The 14,574-nt window shown below is 34.6% G+C and overlaps 1 long non-coding RNA gene across 1 annotated transcript; it reads right to left on the minus strand.

Annotated features, from left to right (window-relative positions):
* Positions 1 to 13,382: 13,382 nt before the first annotated feature.
* Positions 13,383 to 14,102, minus strand: LOC121230701 (uncharacterized). The gene is made up of 2 exons (XR_005928785.1): positions 13,877 to 14,102; positions 13,383 to 13,726 (listed from the first exon to the last, which is right to left on the minus strand). It is a non-coding gene; the product is annotated as an uncharacterized lncRNA (long non-coding RNA).
* Between the last annotated feature and the right edge of the window lie 472 nt (positions 14,103 to 14,574).

The following is a 14,574-nucleotide window of genomic DNA, read 5'->3' on the forward strand; positions in this document are numbered from 1 at the left end:
TCTTGGAGTGGGACTTTCTTTGGGATAGGATCTTCATGAGGATCACCTCCTCATTCATTCTTGTCGCACGAAGAGTTCGAAAGAGACAAGAGCATATTCAGGATTATTTTCAATCAATTAAGTGCATTATTTTCGATAATTTTAATATTAAGGGTTAATATTTTCAAACTCTACCGAATGACATGCGCTTGCTTTAATTTACTTGTAATATTATGTGAAGACATATGAAAACATATATTTTAGCTTGGAGTTTAATAAATCAAATGATTTCCCTAATTAAACCCTATAATAAATGAATATCCTTTCTAAAGCACGTACTATTTAAAGTTTTTATTTCATGAAGTAGGTGGCAATATAAAAGTGTAAAAGAAATGGTAGGCTTGGGAATGATGATAACTTCAGAGAAATAATGGATTAAACTCCGAATTCAAACACAGCAGTGATTATTTGATAAAGAAACTAACGGTTGCTATGAAATTGCAGGCATGGTGGGGGAAGACTAAAGATTAATAAAGAAATGGTCGTAATCGGAGAGAGCCATTACAGGTAGTCAGGGTGTCATTTTCATGGAATAAGAGCAGTCTAAAAGGAGACATGATGTGCAATAAGATAAGCGAATCTGATTTTAATTTTTGTAAATTTCCACTCCAAACCAAAAATAATAAAAGAAATGATTTCCTACAGAACATACAAACTCGATTTTTCAGTATTTTCGTGATAAAAATATCTTTAATTAGAATTTATATTTTAAATAAAAAAAGGATCTCTCTTATCATTATAGGTAATCAGTAGGAATTTTTTTAAAGTGAAAAATAGATTAAACTCCTACTAAATTATTATTTTTTAACATGTAAAACACTTTTTACTATTTATATCCTTCTCAAGCTATATACCTTTCACTAAGAAGGGAAAAAAAAAGTTCTTCCTCATTTTCAACCGCTGGACCCTCATCTTCCTCATCATGGAAAATTTTGATTGAAATATTATTCATCAGTGTATTGCTTGCAAAAATAAATTTTCAATTATCATGAATTGCATATCAATATTTTCCCCTTTCTTCTCTTTATTTTAATTAACAAAATTATTTTAAATATTGTTTTAGAAAAGCAAATCTTCATCAATCAATTTTTTTTCTTGAGGTGTATTCAAACAATGAACAATCATAATCAAATGAATAAGAAATTTTATGTGGTTTATCATGGGAAGAAATTAAATATTTATAGTTCATGGCATGTGTACTCTTAATGTTATTGGAATAAAGAGACACATTTACAAGTCATTCAAAGCTGAGATGATTACGATTGAAGTGTTCAAGATGTTCCTAAAATCTAGATTGGAGGAGGACAAGGAGGAGAGGTTAAGCTTTGAAGCTTCATCCTGTAATTCGAGTCTGAAAAAATTTAAGGTTTGCGTTGAGAATCTGGTAAACATTATGAAACCTTGTAATGAATGATTAAATCATTCTCATATGATGTATGCATTTATTGTTGGCTATATTATTGGATTGAAGAATGGGGAAAATAGTTATTATCCAATTTCTCTATGTATCTATTAATAGAAGTGAAATTATTTTGTGCTGTTGTTAAGGGGGATTGTAAATTTAATAGAAATTAAAAAAACCTATATTTATATAGTTAAAGGTGAATGATCTAATAATTTTAGTTTTAAAAACGAAGTAACCAATGATCAAACATAAGAAGTGCAGAGGTAACTTTTGCAAAGACTATTTTTGACAGAAAAAGGGCCATGGTTGTTAAGCATATATGATAGGTTTAGTTTGCATAAGTGTCTTAATATAGTTTGAAAAAGAAAACCCTACACCTATGAATGAAGAATAAATCGCCATTGTTGTTTGAATGAAACTTAGTGAAATTTTGTGGTTGTAAAAGCCATGGTTGTTAAGCATGCATGATATTTTGAGTAGATTGTCATTGAAAAAGAGAACCATTCATTTGTGGCTAGAGTAGATTGCTAATGTTGTTTAAAGTACAATAACTTATATTTGAGTGATTGGTTAAATGTTGTATTCCATATTATTGAATCTATTATATGTACTTTAGAGGTCAGAGGTCATTTCTATAGAGGACGAGTTTGGGTAAACAAAGCGAAGGAAGAGTTCATAATATGTACTCAAACAAAGAAATCAATTGAATGGTCAAATAAGCTAATAATGTAATTTATTCCATTGGTAACATAGGTCACAAGGTGAACTAGGGATCATCATAACAATGTAAACCAACATGAACAAGGGACTGAAGAAGACCATTCATATATCGGTGGATTTGGAATTAGAATCATCAGAGGAAATCATAATAAGCTTTCTGGGTGTAGCACAACCAGACATTCTACTGGACACGTCCTTTCCTCCCACCCCAGTTGGCCTAACCTGAGATAATAGTATGTAGCATTTGGTCTTTTAACAGGCGCTTTTGTTTGAAGAACATATCAAATATCTTAGTGAGAGGGTTTTCCTGGAGGATTATAGTCTAGACATATTCTTCTCCCATATCAAAACTGATTAAATGCATTAACTCCCTTAGTTCACCCTTGTATCCAAGATAGTTTTTCCTTATGTGGTTGTAGAGTGTTTCAATGGCTACAAGAGAAGCAAGAGGAATCGATTGGAACGGATGACTGGTTTTTTTTTTGTCACACCTCAAAATTTTGAATCTATATTTTGGACAATTAACCAAGTAGAATTAGTAGGAATTTGTATACGAGCCCATCTAATTAGCGAAATTAGACTGGATTTATTTTGGCGCACCCTCTGGAAAACCATTTAACTGTGTTTCGCCATATTTTTGGATTCCCATTCTACGGTTGGCGAACCCGTATGTTTTGAAAAGATTACCTATGTGAGAACACACCAGTGGTGAGTTCAGTTGTTGTGAAGTTAACAATTATTAACCATGGTAAGTAAGACACATACCAATTACATGTCAAACCTGTCACACCCCAAAAATGACAGATCCAAAAAGGTGAGTAAGTATGTATGTAAACTATTTTGGTACTGTGATAGTATAATTTGCCACACTGCTGACTTGCTGGTAAGTTACAGTATTAGTGCATACTAGTGTTAAAGTATCAGCCCGTTAGCAGTATCTAAGGATTTAGTTACAAGGTATCCTTAAATGAGGAAAGAGTATGCTCTAGACTTTTGGCTAAGCACTAAGAGCCTATCAAGTGTATGAGAAAGTTGTAAGAGATTTTATTGTCTTTAAGACCACGCCATAGGCGAGTCACCACCAAGGTATAGTATGCGTGGTTTACGCGAGTACTATTCTAGTTGGTTTTTGTAACGGGATTAATTGGGAGTGAATTGGATTCATTAGGCTCTATCCATGACCGGTCAAATAGTAATGAAAATCTTCACGGAATTCTCTTTACCTACCCCGAGATTTTTGTAGGAAAATCTGGAGATTTGGGTTAGGTAAGCATCGTCACATGTCCATAGTAAGGGGATAAGAGTTTATATCTAGCGAAGGGGGAAGACTTTTCAGATGGTTCTCTTTCTAATATGTGTTTTGGTCATTCTTTCTAACCTAAATGTTATTTTCTTCTTCGTTAAGATAGAACTCAGACATTGTTTAATCAATAAATGATTCAACCTTCTGGTAAGTCTTATAGCCATGTATGTTATTATTGTTGATGAGTAAGGATGTTAAAAGGTGTAAGAACAGTAGGGTGTGAGTGAAAGGCCCTGCACGGTGGTCACATGCAATTGAAACATTGGTAAACTATCTGTAAATCAAGATTCTAATGGAAATTTCATGATCTTATAAGCAATTGCTACTACTAGATTGGGAAGGACAACCAAAATAGAAACTCTAAGTTGAGGTAAAGGTAGGTTTCTGGTGAGTCTTTGGACTCAAATTTTGCACAATATATTATGATGGTTCCTTCTATAGTCAATGTTCATATAGATGCACATATCTTCTTGAGGAGTTGTTGTATGTATGTATGGTTGTGTGTGTTCTCTATGTAACATTTGTATATATGTACTGAAATGTACGATGTGCTGCATTAAAATGATGATGCGTGGTAAGCAAGTATGAGAAATTTTGTTTTGGAAAGTAGAGTGAAGTCTATGTAAATGTGTCCAATATGTTATTAGAGTGATGCATGCCAAATTTTGGTTGGTAGTAAGGGGGTTCGGGCAAAGTATCGAAAAAATATGTGATATGATAATAGACCCCATAGTGGTGCTTGATGACGTCTGTCGAGACAGTAAACTTGAGATAAGGCCAGTGTGGTAGATATGTGTAAAGACCATGGCCATGGCATATTCTGGGAATGGTAGATGAGCCACATTTTTCTACTAGGGTTTTTGTGTGTCCCGGGGACGATATTGGACAAACCTTAGGTGATGGTGAGTTTAGGAAAATCCATATTTAGGAAGTCTTTTGGGTGAGTCACCTATAAATCCTTTATGGCAATTTATTTTGGAAGGCTTTTTGGCGAGTCACTTGTAAATCCTTTCTGGCAATTTATTTAGGAAGCCTTTGTGGTGAGTCACCTGTAAAGCCTATGTGGTAGGTTACTTGTAAAGTTTATGTGGCATAATATCTGGAAAGGTTGCTAGGAAAATTATGTAATGCCCAACTGGTGAATTGTTAGTCCGCCTTTGTGGTGAGTCTTGGTATGCCTTTGAGGAATTTTCTAAAGGATTCCTCGACAGTGTACTCAACTGATGAATCTACCATCGTAATTCACTAGGTCAGAAAGAGAGCTTAACATGTATGTAATTATGGGTGGTGTAAATGTTTGCCAAATCTGGAAGTTTTCCATTTTGTATTGAACTTATCTGAATTTATATTGGGTGATCTAAAATATTACTGATAGTGATATTCGTGACAGGTTTTTGAAATTTATAATTAATCATTCTTGAAACTAACTATTATCACAATGAAGGCAAGTGTACCTATTGAATAGTAGTATAGCTTTAGCAAGACCGAATTGTCGAACCCAAAGGAACCAAGAGTACTAGTAATTACTTTCTTTTTATTATCTAGCTTAAAAATTAAGGGATTTATTTATCAAAATTAATTAACTAATCTAAGAGTGCACAGAGAGAAATTGGGGAAAAGCTTTTGGGAAAATTCAATTGATTAAGACAATACCCAAGGAAAAATCCACCTAGACTTCACTTGTTATTTGACTTCTGAATCAGATGATTTATTCACTTGACTTGATCCGTAGAAATCCCTAAGTTATATTATTATCTCTCTCGAGACTAATAACGTCTAACCCTAGGCTGATTAATTGAAATCTCTTTCTAATTAACGCCCTAGTGTTGCATTAACTCGATCTATGGATCCCCTTATTAGGTTTCACCCTAATCCGGCAAAATCTTATCACCCTATCTCTAGGCGTGTGCAATCGACTCCGCTTAATTACGATAAATTTACTCTTAGACAGGGTCTTTTCCTCCTCTGAATAAGAGCATTAACTTGAATCAATATCCTGGAATATTAAAACAAGAATTAAGAACACATAATTAAGAACAAGTCAAATATTTATCATACAATTCAGATAATAATAACAAGATCTGTCTTAGGTTTCATTCCCATTAGGTATTTAAGGGGTTTAGTTCATAATTATAAAAGAGAACATCTTAGAAGAATAATGAATACAAAACATATAGAAAACTTAAAACCCCTGAATGGAAATTGAAGGGAGATCTTCAGTCTTGACGATGAATCCAGCTTCTGAGATGGACCAATCAGTTTCCCTTGAATAATTCCTTGCTTCCTATTCCGCGTCTCCATTTTAAGTGCCTCATCCAGTGTTTAAATAGGCTTTCGAATGCCTAAGAGCCCTCAAAAGTGGCCTTTTTCGAATAGGGCTATACTTGGGCTCGGCAGGGACACGTCCGTGTGCGATTACTCTAGCCCGTGGTCAAGGCTATTGAATAGGCACGGGCGTGTAGTCTACCCGTGTAAGTCGTGCTTCGATCCTACCAAATGGACACGGCCATGTGACACGCCCATGTGAGGAAGTCCAGGCCGTGTTGATTTCCCATGTGGGTCCATTTTTTCTATTTTCAGCCCGTTTCTCACTTTTTTTTCTCTCCTATGCTCACCTAAGTATAAAATATGAAATTAAAGGATTAGGAGCATCGAATTCACCAAATATAAGGAGAAACCATCCATAAATGTGCTAAGCATAGGATAAAAATATGTATAAATTACAGTTTATCAATTACCTTCATCGAACCAAGTTCGTTATCTGGATCAACATGAAGTTACAACGTGACTAGTATTTCGACAACCATAAAATCCAATATATGAATCCCCTGAGAGTAGTGTTTGTAGGTATATCATAGTGAGGAATGTATCCAATTTCTATATTTAATCAATTTCGAAATGGGATCTGCTATATGGTGGGAAGTTTTTAATCTACCAATCGGATGAAACGTATACAATGTGGTCAAGTTAAAGGTTGACATATAGTTATCTGCTAGGAATCAGAAAAGTAACAATGTTTGAAATTCGTTAAGTTCTGTTGAACATAGAGGCGTTTATTTGTATTGCAGGTTCTTTGAATTGAACCAGTGTGGCAAGAGGGACCAAGTCAGGAATGTGCCAGGGTAGCAGTTCGAAGAGTGATATTATGCATACAGAGGGACAATTTTGGGAACATGGCGAACTGTAACACCCCAAACCCGGCTTAGACGTTATGGCTGAATCTGGAAATGTTACGAAGAAGGGTTTTGAAACCAACTTTCGTGTTTAAAATTTCTTGTATTAATTGATACTAAAAGAGTTCACATTTTTGGAAAAACTTATTATACTCTTTAAATGAATCTGTCATTTATTGCACTTTTAAGTAAAACGTAATTTTACGGCGGAAGCTCGCAAATCATTATAGTTGAAGACCGAATTTTGTATTTTTAGAAAAATATTTGTTTTCTTAAAATTGTGATTCTAGTCAAATTTTGCAATAAAAGAGTCAAAAACACATCCAAAACCAAAATAAAAATCAAACAATTTGGAGAGTCCAATAATTACAAAACTCTCAAAAATAATCCTTAATTTAAATAAAAACCATTATTTAAGATAGTTCACAAACTTTTGGTCATAGTAGAGACTCCATCGCACCGATCCACCTCTGTCTAAGGATTACCTGAATAGAACAGACAAATAAATGTGAGTTTCCATAAACTCAATGTGTAACTTAACAGAGACATACATGCATGAAATTTAGATTTGCATTATACCAAAATAGAAACGGACATGAGTCATTATCATGTTTAATTACACAGGGTCTTTGAAGAGTTGAAGAAATCGAAGATTTACCCAAAGATTTGCAATTGATCGAGTCCTGATCCTGATGATGTTGTGGCACTTAAATCAAGCAAAAATTAGCCACATTTCCATAAATCATGGCCGGCCACCTTGGGATGAATTTGCAAAATATGGACACTCTTATTTTTAGCAAACTAGCTCCCTTGCCTCACCTATAATTAAGACCCCATTTCTTACTTTTCTAATCATCCCTCATCCCTTATCCCTCACACTCATTCATCATTCTCTCCTCTCTCAACTCTCTTAGCCCTCACGCCTATCATCATCTTTGAATAAAGATTTTTTGTAAATTAGCCTTTTAAAAAGCCCTTGGTTGGCCACCTCGGAGAGCCATCAACAAAGAAGCGAAGCGAAGGAATGAAGGAGCCCTCGTTAGTCAGAGTCTTGGGTGATAGCCACTTTGATTTGGGTTTCATCTTTCTTTTCTTTAATTTAATTCAAGAATGTTTTTTATGTGTTTATTGTTCTTGTTTACAACAATGATAGCTTAATTTTATTTAAGCTAGGATGATTATTTTCATCGAATAATATTTATTTGATTCCTGCTTATAATGTTTGTGCCTCAATCGATGATGTTTTCAATTAAAATCAAGTCTATATTTCGTTCATACGTGATTGAAATGCACCTGAATTAGCTAAGCGATCCTAACCAGATGACGGCTAATGGACACATAATTGAAATGTGCATGCTCAATTTAGATCCTAACCCGATTAAATTGTAGGTTACATAACAACCCTAGCCAGGATCTATTATCTGCATAGTTTTTAGATTTGTGTGATTAAACTATTTCAAACCTAACACGTCCCTGTTACCTTGCACGAATACTAAGAGACCCTTAGTAAATAAGGATCAGTAAAATGCGTATTTAAGGATCAATAAAATGCGTATTTACTAAGTAAAGAATTTTGAAAGGACCTAATGTGATTTCCAAACTCATGAAAGATCGAGTTGCCGTGGAATATTTTCCCGAGTATTGATAAGCATGTTGATAATAATTTGAGTTTAATTAAAGTAATTTCCTAGCTTATTTATGTTATAATTATTGCTTTTTATGTTAATTCTGCTAAAATCTATTTTATTCATATAGTTGCATGTTATGATAAATCACATAAGGGATCATTGCATTTAGTTTAATATATTTTAATCATCACTTCTCAATTATATTTTTTTATTTATCAAATTGTTAATATAATTTTACAAATTAATTGACTTAGCACAAATAAATCCCTATGGAGATGATAACTCGATACTTACTTATTACTTGATAACGACTGTGTACACTTGCACAAACCCGAGCATTACAGATACATAGCATAAGGGGTACTATGCGCTTCCCTTAGAATTGATTCTCTAAAATCAGATTTGTTCGGCACGCAAACACATCCTTGAAAACACAGAACCCCATTACTATTTAGCCTAAAATCAGACGTACTGCCACTATCAACTTGACGAAAACGCAGAACCAGAGAATCATCCCCCAACTATTTTTCCCGAATCTGATTAATCCAAGTTGGCTTAACTTGCAACTCGGCTAACAAACTTCCATCCTCAAATAGACTTAGGCGAGAAAACATCACCCTCAAATCAGACATTGCTCTACGATTAAGAGCATCGGCCACCACATTGGCCTTACCAGGATGATATTCTATTGTGCAGTCATAATCCTTGAGCAACTCAATCCATCTACGCTACCTAAGGTTCAATTCCTTTTGTGTAAGGAGATACCTGAGGATCCTGTGATCAGTGTAAATGATACACCTCTCACCATACAGATAGTGCCTCAAGATCTTTAAAGAAAATACCACGACCGCTAACTCGGGATCATACGTTGGATAATTTCCCTCGTGTAACTTAAACTATCGGGATGTGTAAGCCACAACCTTACCATCTCACATCAATACACATCCCAAATGATGTGTGATGCATCACTATAAGCCAAAAAATCTTTACCAGATTCAGGATGTATCAGAATAAAAGCCTGAGTCAGAACAGACTTAAGCTTCTCAAAGCTTGATTGTTGCGCATCAGTCCAAACAAAAGAAATATTCTTACGCAGAAAGCTTAGTCAAAGGAGCTACAATCAACGAGAACCCCTCAGCAAACCATTGATAATAACCTACAAGACCCAAAAAACTGTGGTTTTCAGAATGTTCTTAGGTTGTTTCCAATCAAGTACAGCCTCAATCTTTCGATGATTAACTTGGAAACGTTACTTCTCTTAACCATAATTCACACTTACTCAACTTAGCATAGAGCTGCTTCTCTTGAAACATCTGAAGCACTACTCTAAGATGCTCATCATGCTCATCCTCAGTCTTAGAGTACACCAGAATATCATCGATAAAGACTACGATGAACTGGTCCAAATACGGGTAGAAAACCTGATTCATCAGATCCATGAATGTTGCCGAAGCATTTGTCAAACCAAAGGGCATAACTAGGAACCCGAAGTGCCCATAACAAGTTCTAAAAGCTGTCTTAAAGATGTCAGCTTCCTTAACCTTAAGCTAATGATACCCAGAGCGGAGATCTATCTTAGAGAATATTGAAGCCCCACGAAACTGATCAAACAAATCATTGATCCTTGAAGGTGGGTGCTTATTCTTCACAGTCAGCTTATTCAACTGTCGGTAATCGATACACATCCTCATGGTACCAAACTTTTTCTTTACAAACAAAATCGGGGACCTCCACGGAGACATACTAGGACAATGAACCCACGATCCAGAAGTTCTTGAAGCTAAGCCTTAAGCTCCGTGAGCTCTTGCGATGCCATAGGATATGGAGTGATGGACACTGAAGCTGTACCTGATAGAAGTTCAATGCCAAACTTAACTTCCTAATTCGGAGGTAGACTCGGTAGCTCATTAGAAAATACATCCAATAATTTCCTTACTGTTCTGATATTCTCGACAGAAGAGTCCTCAAAAACTGAAATACTTACGAAGGCCAAATACGCTTCACACCCTTTTCAAACCAATTTTTTGTCTACTAGAGCTGAGATCACATTAGATAAGTAATCCCAAAACTCGCTAATCACAACCACTTCTATATCATCCTCGGTTCTCAAAATGACCCTTTTAGACGCGTAATCCAAACTAACTCGATGCTCTACTAATCAATCCATACCCAGAATCAAGTCAAACTCTCCAAATGGTAGCTCTATCAAATTTTCTGGGAACATAACCCCTTGTACTTCTAATGATACATTCCTATACATTCTATTTACTTGAACCGACTGACCTAGTGAACTCAGTACAGAAATCTCACCCGAAGTACTCTCAACCACAATCCTCAAGTTTTCAGAAACAAAATTAGCTACGTACGAGTATGTTGAACCTATGTCTATCAAAGTAGTAAAAGGGGTGTCAAAAATAAAGATTGTACCCATAATCAAATTAGAGGTGTCTTTGTCCTCAAGGCGTCGAGTAGCATAAACCAGTGCAGGTTGCCTCACCTCAGTCTGATTAGCACCTCTGCCCAGTGCTCTCTATCCTCTTCTCAAACCATTACCACCCCTAGCCGGACCACGACCCTAAGATGGCTGCTGTACTACCATTTGAGCTTGAACAAAACCTGAATTTGGAGCTTGCATCTGATCAGAATGTTGTGGGCACTTTTTAATTCGATGCTCCAATGATCCACAAAGAAAACAAGCCCTAATCTCCTCCAACACTCGCCCGGATAGCACTTAGCACAATCGTTGCATGGCTGAACCCCAGTAAAAGCAACTAGAACTGCCACCCTAGAAGGCCCATCAGGTCTGGCCCATTTCTTAGGCTTTTGAATAGAACTAGAGAGCTCTAATTCCCTCTTATTCTTGCCTCTCTCACAATCCCTATTTTGGCACTCCACGCGCTTAACCTCTTCAGCGATCTTTGCCTTGTCCACCAGAATGACGAACTCTCGCTCCATCTGCGGAGCTATTAAAACCCTCAAATTGTCTTCAAAACGAACACATTTTTTTTTCTCAGATACCACAATGCCTCGCGCGTAGCAACTCAGTCTTAGAAATTCGACCTCATACTTGGCCACAGTCCTATCCCCTTACGTAAGATTCATGAACTCACATCTGTGAGCATCCATATAACTCGCTCCTACATACTTCCTCTGAAAAGCAGTCTTGAATACTCCCAGTTAACCCTATCCGGCTGAGTACCTTCCTCAACCGACAACTACCACTGATATCCCTTGTCGTGAAGCAAAGAAATTGCACCCTTCAGTTTCTGTTTAAAAGTTTAGTCGATGTCGTTCATTACTCTCTCGGTGGCCTCTAACCAGTATTCGACCACAGTAGGGGTGACTCCAGTGACGCCTCTAAATAATTTTGCACCATTGGACCGAAGTTGTTCAATTATCGACCCACGGCCCCCAGATCTAGAATGAGGTTCAACGACCCTCTACAAAACTCTAACATGACTTGGGACAATGTGTCGTCCCCAGTTAAGCAGCTTTGAGACCTAGTCTCGGTAGTAGGTGAAACTGGTGTCTCACTCGTATCCAGATTTGGCATGCTACCCAAAGAGGAAAACTCAGCTTGAGTCCCCCTACGGCGCCCACCTCGCCTATGAATACCACGACTGCGAGTTCCACGAGCGTTCATTGTTTCAAAATTTTATCTACATTACGAAATTTTATGCATCAGTTTCAGCGTTTATTAGCAAATGTTTTATGCTTCAAATATTTATCAGAAGTTTAGAAATCATAGTTTTTAGCTAACTCAGTATAGTTTCAGATAGTTCTAACTATAGTATTTCTAAGTCCAAAAGTACTTATAGATCAGCGCAAGAGACTCGGTGTACCACATGCATTCCACATAAAAACAAACTTTGTTTGAAACTGTTTCTTTTACAAATTCAATTTTGAACTCAAAATCCACAGCTCGAGTTCTGCAACTTGACTCTGATACCACTAAGGGTGCGTTTGGTTCGCTGTATTGGATTAGAGGTGTATTGGATTAGAGGTGTATTGGATTAAAGGTGTATTGGATTAGAGGTGTAATAGCAAATCAACTGTTTGGTTGAATGTAATGGAATAGAGGCGTAATAGTAATCTTGTGTTTGGTTGAATGTAATAGAGGTGTAATAGCATAATGGAAAAAACTAAAATGACTAGAATACCCTTAGCATAAATTTGTTTTGGTAAATGATTATTGTTATTGTTATTTAAATTATAATAAGATTATTATTATCAATAATAAATAATTTAATCATATTTAAACATAATTTTTATTAAATATATTTTAATTAAAATATATAATTTAATAAAATTCTTAATAATTAATATTCTTATATTAATTTACTGAAATCATAATATATGATACTGTAAAATATAAATTAACATAATTACTATTAAATATATTTTAATTAAAATATATAATTTAATAAAATTCTTAATATTAAATATTCTTATATGAATTTTCTAAAACCATAATATATAATACTATGAAATATAATTTAACATAATTATTATTAAATATAATTTAATAAAATATATATTTTCAATTACTTATTTAATATAAATTCAAATTAATGACGATTAATTATATTAGATATATATGATCTTGTACTAAAATTATTTTAAATTACCATATTATTTAATAATTGGAATACAGTTAATTTCTTACCAAATTATCTAAAAATTTTAAAAATTGTGTTTGGTAAAAATTTTAAAATAGCTGGCACAATAATTATGTTTTAATTTTTTTTTTACCGTACCATTCTAAAAAATTCAAATATTGTTTCTTAAAAAATATTAAAGTGCGAAATTATCATCATACTATAGATAAATATTGAAATTTGTCACTGTACTTTATTTTTATTTATATTTGCCGTTATTTTTTAAAAAAATATGAGTAAATTTGTAACTTAATTTTTATGTTATTGAATTTTACCACTAAAATTTAAATTTTATTAATTTTTGCCACTAACTCTTATTTTTTAGTTAAACTCTTATTTTAAATTTATATTGAATTTTTATTTTTTTAAATTACAAATATCTTCATTTAACTTAACGAGTAAATATAATTCTTGACTTTCCTTTCTCATCATCTAAACAAAAGCACAATAAACAAATTGTCAAAAAGAAACCCAAATCCAATAGTTGGGAGATTCAAAAGCTTTCTCCAATAATGTGTTTCTTCTATAAGAAACAATGCTTATAAGCAGCTTGTCAAAGCTCAAAATCTATTTAGTCCTATGTCATACATCCAATGTCATTTGAATACAAACAGATAACTGGCTTTAAATGGCAAAAGATATAACCTTAGGTGGACTCATTACAAGACTAGCAAGAATTTGACCAGTGATGTTAGAACACACATTCACAGATGCTAATTTGTATATATGCTCCCTCACATCAGCACCAAACCCAGTAACCTCCATGTAACCTCCCCTTTTTCCACACTCTCCATAATACCCTGGAGACAGTAAAAGAGTTTATATTCTGTGTCAAAATTCCAAACTTTGTATAAGCTCATTCACATTCCGTAAATGAAATAATAGAAAAATGAAATTGCATGAACCTTTTTCATTTATAATATACTTTTCTGAAAGCATTTCATTGATACCTGTCCTGTTGGGTTGCCTAGATTTATTACAACCAAGGCCCTAACAGTGATGCCATTAGACTTGGCTTCCTGCAGTTGTTTCTTAAGCTCAGATACTTCCAAACCCCATCCTGTAGCTTCATCAAGATAGTAGGGAACTTGTAAAATCCAAAAGAAAGTTGTAATTACAACAACTGGCCGATCAAAAAATGGTTGGACGGTTAAAGGAAATCTCTATTGCCAATCATTTAGCAAGTTCTACCGGGAAAGACAGCTAAGAAGTAATCCTCAAGAAACATAACGCAACTTGATATAGGTCAGTTAAAGCTTGGTCAATGAAGCAAAAAGTGAGTACTTACTTCACTAACAGATAATTAAAGACAGCTTACAAATAACTAAATACTAAATAATGCTTTAAGTTATTATATGCTTGGAAACTAGATGCACTAACAGTAAAAACGTGACAGATAAAACAGTCACACAAAGCAAAGACAGCATTCTCTACATGTAAACTAGTGTATCCCTAATTCATAATAAAACCCAATGTAAAGTCAATCAATATCATATATCAAGGGAAATCAATCAAGCATACCCCAACAGATGCCAAAACATGAAGATCATGCTAAACATTAAGAATAACTCAATGCTGACTACCTTAGGACTTAAAACCATGCTAATTGGACTTATATTTCAACACTCAACATTGAAAACAAGGGCCC

This window comes from Gossypium hirsutum, chromosome A06 (genome assembly GCF_007990345.1).
Source record: "Gossypium hirsutum isolate 1008001.06 chromosome A06, Gossypium_hirsutum_v2.1, whole genome shotgun sequence".
Taxonomy (NCBI): Eukaryota; Viridiplantae; Streptophyta; class Magnoliopsida; order Malvales; family Malvaceae; genus Gossypium; species Gossypium hirsutum.